Consider the following 7,217-nt stretch of genomic DNA (forward strand, 5'->3'; position numbering starts at 1 on the left):
TGTGAAGTATATATTCTTGGTTTTTGCCTTAGATGTATATGACATATGGCATAAAATTGACTACTATAGTCTTGTGAACTATGCAGTTGTGTCACGAAATGTATTTGTCACCTTCTCCCTTTTATTTACTGATTTCTTGGGAACAGAACCTAGCTTCATGCATGCTCAGCAAGTATGTTACCATTGCTGACACCCCGAACCCTGTGGCCTTGTCTTTAAATGCAGTAATTCAGTCTGTGGAAATTGTTACACTGTGGTTAAGACGAATGGTTTCCGCAGCTGGGAATTTGATTTCTGCTTGTGTCTCTGACTAATAAATATATGACCTCCAGAGATTTGATAATCCAGTCATCCTTTCAGTTTTCTCATCTGTAAGACAGTGAGTGATGATGAAGTTCTACTGTCTACTACTGCAAGGAGCAAACTCCTGGCACAAAGGAAAAAATTTCAAAGAGGTAGAAGACGTGAGGTGGCTCAGTTGACAAAGATGACTTGCTATGCAAGTAGGAGCACGGGAAGGTTTGAGTTTCCCAAACTCATATAAACTCCAGGTGAGAGCTTGCCTATAATGCCAGTGCTCAGGAAACAGAAGGAGACAGGATCCTTGGAGTAATCTAGGCAGTTAGACCAGTCATATCTAGGAGCTCTGGGTTCAACTGAGAAAGCTCGCCTCAAAGAATAAGGCAGAGAGCAACCAAGGGGGACATCCGGTGTCAGTCTTGTGCCTACAGACACACACCCCCCACTCTCACATGCAAGTGAACAAATGTATACGCACATATGCACACCCCTTACACACCCAAAGACAAGTAGGAAATTTAGCCTCAGTGAGTTTCTACAAACCTGATACTTTTAACCTGTAGAATGTGACTCTTAGGGGCTCCTTGATAGGCCTCAAAAAGGCCTGTATATCTCTTAAACTGTGAGCATCAGATGTCTGCCCTCTGTATTTGTAAACAGGTCTAGAATGTTCTTCATCAGATTCTCAGAGAAGTATTCTCAATGCAAGAGCAAAAATAAAAAACTTACCACAGCCATACATACAGCCGATCAACTGATCAACTTAGATCGCTGGTCTAAGTTTCCTTTTTCTCTTTGCAGGGTCTGTGAGTGAGCACAACAATAAAGTGCTTCATTTCCTCTGGGCCACCTACAGATGTAGCACAGAAGCTGGTATTGTGTGTATTCCCCCACTGACTTTGCTGAACATCCCAACACCGCACAAGTTCAGACTGACTCTTCCAGGGATACAATGCTATCTGGAATGCTTTGAAGGTGTCAAAGTCAAGGCAAGGAGTTCATAGTGTTTAGAAGCCTCCAGTGTCCTGTGTCTTCAGATGCCCTCTGGACCTTTACAGTACATAGTGCTTTGCATATACATCTGGCCTTGTTTAACATTCATGCACATACTCCATCTTGTGAAGAGAGTTGATGTCCACTCAGTATGTATGGGTTGGGGTTGTGATTGCAACAGAGAGCCTGTGACCTCTTCCTGTTTTTGACTTGCCTGTTCCCTCCAACTGTGTCTCAAAAACTGGAGGCAAAGATAGTAGAAGAAGCATATTCCATCCTCACTTCCAGGAGCTTGGTAGAAAGATGGCGAATAGAAATCGAAAGCAAATAGTTGATGAATGGAAGGAAGAAAAAGAAGGGACAGCAGACTGGCTGGAGGACAAGCTCTGCACTGGAGGGGTGAAGCTATGAACAAATGGCCTTGCTTGCCAAATGTCATTTTGCCTCTAAGATAAAAACTGCTCTTTCTTGGGCTAAGGAAAGTTCTCCTCCTGAGCCAGACAAAACAGAGAAACTAGAGGCCACAAGAGTATCCACTAGTCAAAAGACTTGATTTTGTTTCTGAGAGAGCTCTCTAATTCCACACAAATATGAGAACACCCACTGTGTAATGAGATTCCTTGAGAAGGACCTGTCTGGGAGTGTGTGGATGTAGACAGATCAGGAGAAAGTCAAAGTCTATAGGCCAGTCTTTCTCAGGCAGGCAGGAAGTGGTGGAAAACCCCCTTTGCCTTTCACCTCTATCCTGCTCTCAGATGCAATGACCACCTACTACCTCTTCTGCTCAGTGATACCACTACAGCATATCGACTACAGCTGATCTCTTCACAGGGATAGAGGATGTCAGAGTGTCTAGGTGTCACACCATTCTTCAGGCAGTGATAATCACACTGTGACTCTCACATCTACTTTCCCATGACCCCTGAGCCACAAGGGACGCTCCAGAGTCATTCTGGGCCTTTCATTTCCCTAACAAAGCAACAGAAGGCCCAGATTAAAGCGGCCTCTTTGAAACTTGAAAGGAGCCACCATTTGTCACCCTTGTTTGGGGGTGGGGGGGGACTGACTAATGGGCAGTGAATAGCTTGACACAATTCACAGATTAGATGTGTAACCTCGTAAATGCAGACTTAGAGCCCTCAGAAAGAAAGAAATGCAGATCCTTCCTGAGTCTGACTGAGTGCATGTGTGAGTTTCCTGTTTACAGTGAAAGGAGGAATTGCAAAGGCAGTTTTAGAAGAGCCACACAGGGAACTGTGAACATCAGCTTAAATTCTTAATATAGTTGGCTTACTAAGTGCAATCTATTACAACTTACCGTATGGTGCCAATGCAGAAAGGGCACAAAACCTGGACAAAGTAACCCACCCTTATGAAAAGGGTTACATTGCCTGACAGTGTTTCCATAAGAGAGAAAGACTATATTATTCTTCATATTTGAAGCTGAATTTTGAAAATAATTTATGGCTGCCCCCTTTCTCCATGGGTGATATTTCTTAAGATACCCATCAGGTTCCAAACGCGATGTGAGCTATCTTTCCACATATACTGATGATAAATGTTCACTTTCTTCTTAAAGCAGGCACCTTACAGGTGCTCTTTGGCATACTGGTCAACATCACTACTCTTGTGCTTGGGCAATTTTTAAGTAAAACAGGGTGAATGCAAACACAGGTGCTGTTTGGTATAACAAGATATAGCAAGATGGCTACTGAATGGTTCATGCAGTACAAGAAGGGTCTCAGGACAAATTATATTGTTGAAAGGCATGCTCCCCAGTGGCTTACATCCCTAGAAAGGCCCCATGTCCTAGTTTTTACTATTTTCCAATGACATCAAATCATGAATCATCAATAAATTAATTAATACGCTGATTAGGTCAGAGGCCTCACATTCCAATCACCTTTTAAGACTCTGGACATCGAATTCAACTCATGAGTTTTGGGAAGGACATTTTAAATCTAAATGCTGTACAATTTACATCCTGGAAAGGAACAATCAGGATGAGAGAGTCCATTATATTATCAAACGGCATGTGATGTGATACATTATGAGTTGTTTATTTCTAGAATTTTCTATATTATATTTTTATACCATGGATGACAGTAGGTCATTGAAACTATGACTAAGATGGGGGTGGCGTTAATATAAAATAGATGATTATTAACCCAATTTCCAAAGGTTAATATATATAGCTTAAATACTATGTTATTCTGAAGTTATACAGTTGTTAGTAGCAGACCTTGCTCAAATAGGTTCTAGTGTATTTGCTTTCAGTTTCAGTGGATCATGGTGGTATATACACCATATGGCATGCTTCTGCAGTCTTGCAGACATCGCAGTAGTTGCTACGTCTGTAAAGCATCTCCCTGGACTCTAGTTGTTCATGAAACTCTCTGTAAGAGAAGTAAACTCAAGGTAGAGTTCTATCCAGGTCATTCAAATAAACAGTACCTAGCAAGCACTCGCTGTGGCATGAGAGAGGAGAGTGGGTGGTACCAGAGGGCACTGCATGGAAGCTGGCCCTGTCCTTATGTCCTGTCTTCTAAGAGGTATATCTTAATTGAAGCTACTTGACCCTGGAAAGGCTTCACCAAAGAAGCCTGAGCTAACATGAAGAGAAGTAAGGTATGTTAGGGGTGATGGCTATTGTTCAGTATCCTTTCACATATCTGTAGTGGTACCTACATTCTGAATTCCTATTCGCCCAAGAGGTATACTCTGGGTCTAAGATTCTAGGATAGGCTAACAGTAGGCAAATGGCCTGTAATTCTGCTCCAGAGTCTTCCTCTTAAAAATATGATCTTTAAAAACAACAACAATAACAACAAATCCCTTTCTTTTGTGTATTTGCACATGTCTGCACATTTGTATATGCATGTGCATGTGTACAAGTGTGCATTTATGTACATGTATGTAGAAGCCAGAAGACAAACAGCTTTGGTTATTGTTCCTTAAGTTCCACCCACTGTATTTCTTTTGAGACAGAGTTTATCGATGGACTGGAATTTACTTATTAGGGTAGGTTGGCTGGTCAGTAAAGCCCAGGGATCTTCTGTCTCTCCCTCTTCAGTGTTGGGATTACAAGCACCACCATGACACCCTAGCTTTAAAAATCTTGGTTTAGTCCTTGTGTTTGTAATATAAGCATTTTACTGTCTGCGCTTCCCCTCAGCTGAGCATCAGACCTCGAGCATGTAAGATAAGAATAAGAGAGCTCTTTATGTCAATTCAAACAGATTGAACTGGATATATATATACACACACATATATATATATACATATATATGTATATATATGTTCAACATAAATGAAATTGCCAAATAATGGGGGAGACAGAGCCCCAACTCAGCATTTCTTGTCAGCAAATGAAGTTTCCAGCACCAGATGGGTTATATCTAATGACTTGTTGGCTAAAGAGGTCCCATAGGAACACCCCCCCTCCCCATAACCCAGGCTGTTTTCAAGGCTATAGGTTTTTTCCACAAACTGATGGCAAGGTCCTGTTCTTAAAGACAATACCTACCAAACTCACTAAATATGGAGAACACAAGCTGGTGCCTACACAGAATTTCACCCCTAAATGCTAGCATCTTGGTACAAGAAAATATTCGGCATGCTACCAGAGAAGAAATAGGAACACCAAACTGCCTAAAAACACTTTAATTTACAGTGGTGTGCTGATTTCAAGATATACTAGTGCAATGGTGGTACAAAGTTTGTGGAAATAACTAGCCAATATCTGATTTGACTTAAGGCCCAGTCCATGAGATAAAACCCATATTTGACATTGCACACTTGGATAACCAAGAACCTGAGACTAGATATGTCAGTGACACAGGGTAAAACTAAATACTTTTGTTCTTAAAAAAAAGTTCCAATGAAATTATTCCTAATGACATTCTGATATACTCATAGATCTGTGCCTTGCCTGGGTATCATCAGAAAAACTTTCTCCTGCAGTAGATGAGAAAAAATACAGAGCCCTATAGCCAGACAATATACAGAAAATGAGAGACCTTGAGACACTCAGATATAAATGGGATGTCTCAGGGAACCCTGCAGAAGAGGAGGCAGAAAGAGTGTAGGAGCAAGAGGGGGTGAAGACCACCAAGAAAACAAAGGCTTGTTTACGTCAACAGGATTCAGGCACATATGAACTCACACAGAGTTCTTATGAGGCAGTACACATAAGGCCTGCACAGGTCTACATCCTATCCCTAGCCCAGAAGCAATCTGCAATTGAAAATTTAATTTTCTCCAAGGGTGTTTCATTGAGGAATCAATCTGCTCTTAATGGTAGGTGGGCTGCATGCCCAGCAGTGGATGACCTGCAGGAAAGAAAGTCGAGAGCATCTTTCGAGGTTCCTTGTCTTATAAAGTCATGTTAGAGCAATTCCTTTTTAAAAAATCTTTTACTCTCTCTCTCTCTCTCTCTCTCTCTCTCTCTCTCTCTCTCTCTCTCTCTCTCTCTATCTCTCTCCCCCTCTCTCTCTTTTACAGGTGCTTTGCATATATATTATGGCTTCTAGTTTAGTGTTTTTATAAGATCCTGAGTATGTGAACAAGTGGATCTCTTTATCCATATTTGTTTCTTGTGCCTTTTCTTGGATCTTTTTTCTCTTTTTGTTTTGTTCTATTCCAGCATATTAATTTTTGTTTTATCACATCACATCATTATATTACTATCCTTTAGAAGCCTGTATTCTTTTTTCTAATAAAAGACAGAAGGGGGTGTATCTGGATGGGGGAAGGTAGGAAGGAACTGGGCGAGTGAGAGGAAACTGCAATCAGTATAGATTATGTGAGAAAATATATTTTTTCAATAAAAGGAAAAATACCATACATACAAGGCACACACATAGGCATGCGCGTGCACACACACACACACACACACACACACTCATTCTAACAGTTCTGTTTCTCTAGAGAACCCTGACCAATCCCAAGTTACTCCACAGAAGCATTCTGTTGCAAACATTCAAGAGAATTCAAATACTTATCCACGTGGCCGAATCTTCAGAGAAAGATAATTATTCCATTAAAGAGTGGTAAATGCTGACCTGAAAATCAGAAGCCCTGACCCTGCTCAACTGCAAATAGACAATGTGACAAGCTGCTTCACCTCTCTTGAGTTTATATCACATCTGTAAGCTGAAGCAGGGAAGCAAAACACAAAGTATTCTCCTCTCAAGTCAGCTTTAGGGATCACTAAAGGATTGAAGAAGTGCATCTCAACACTTCTTTTTGTTTCTGAAAATGAAGACATTGTTCCCATGTGGGTGGTGAATGGAGATAAATTCCACCTTGACTCATGGACATAGAATCTTACCTTGGGAGAGTTATGGAGGATCTGGTATCTTCTGACAGCTGTAATGATCTTTACATTGAAGATAAAACTACTGAAGATAAGGATTACCAGATATCATCTTTGTCAGTCCCTGAAGTTTAGTGATGGACCAGCACCAAGAAAGTGGGCAACAATATAAATTAATATAAATAATAAAATAATTTTGGCTTTTGGATTAATTTGGGTCTTCATAGGAAATTTATCTGGTAGCAAAATTCATCTTGAACTTTCTTAGGTTATTTTTGGTCAACTATTTCAATTTTATAGCTCCAAGTTTTAGCTATAGTATTAAAAATGAACAAAGAAACCACATCTGTTTAAGTGTTGAGATGTATTTACTTCTCATCTTACAGTTCTCTGACCTCCTAAAGCCACCTAAACCCCAACCTTCCTCACCTGAGTCCTGACCCCCTCTGTTTATTAACAAGGTTACCCCTCTTGAAACATAATGCATCATTGCCAGGGCCCATGGCCAGCATCTTCAAGCTGCTGAGCAAGATAGTGAAGTCACACGATAAAAAAGACAAGTATCAGTGGATTCTGATCAATTCTACCCAGGGCTGAATTCATCAGA

Source organism: Arvicanthis niloticus, chromosome 9 (assembly GCF_011762505.2).
Source record: "Arvicanthis niloticus isolate mArvNil1 chromosome 9, mArvNil1.pat.X, whole genome shotgun sequence".
Classification (NCBI taxonomy): Eukaryota; Metazoa; Chordata; class Mammalia; order Rodentia; family Muridae; genus Arvicanthis; species Arvicanthis niloticus.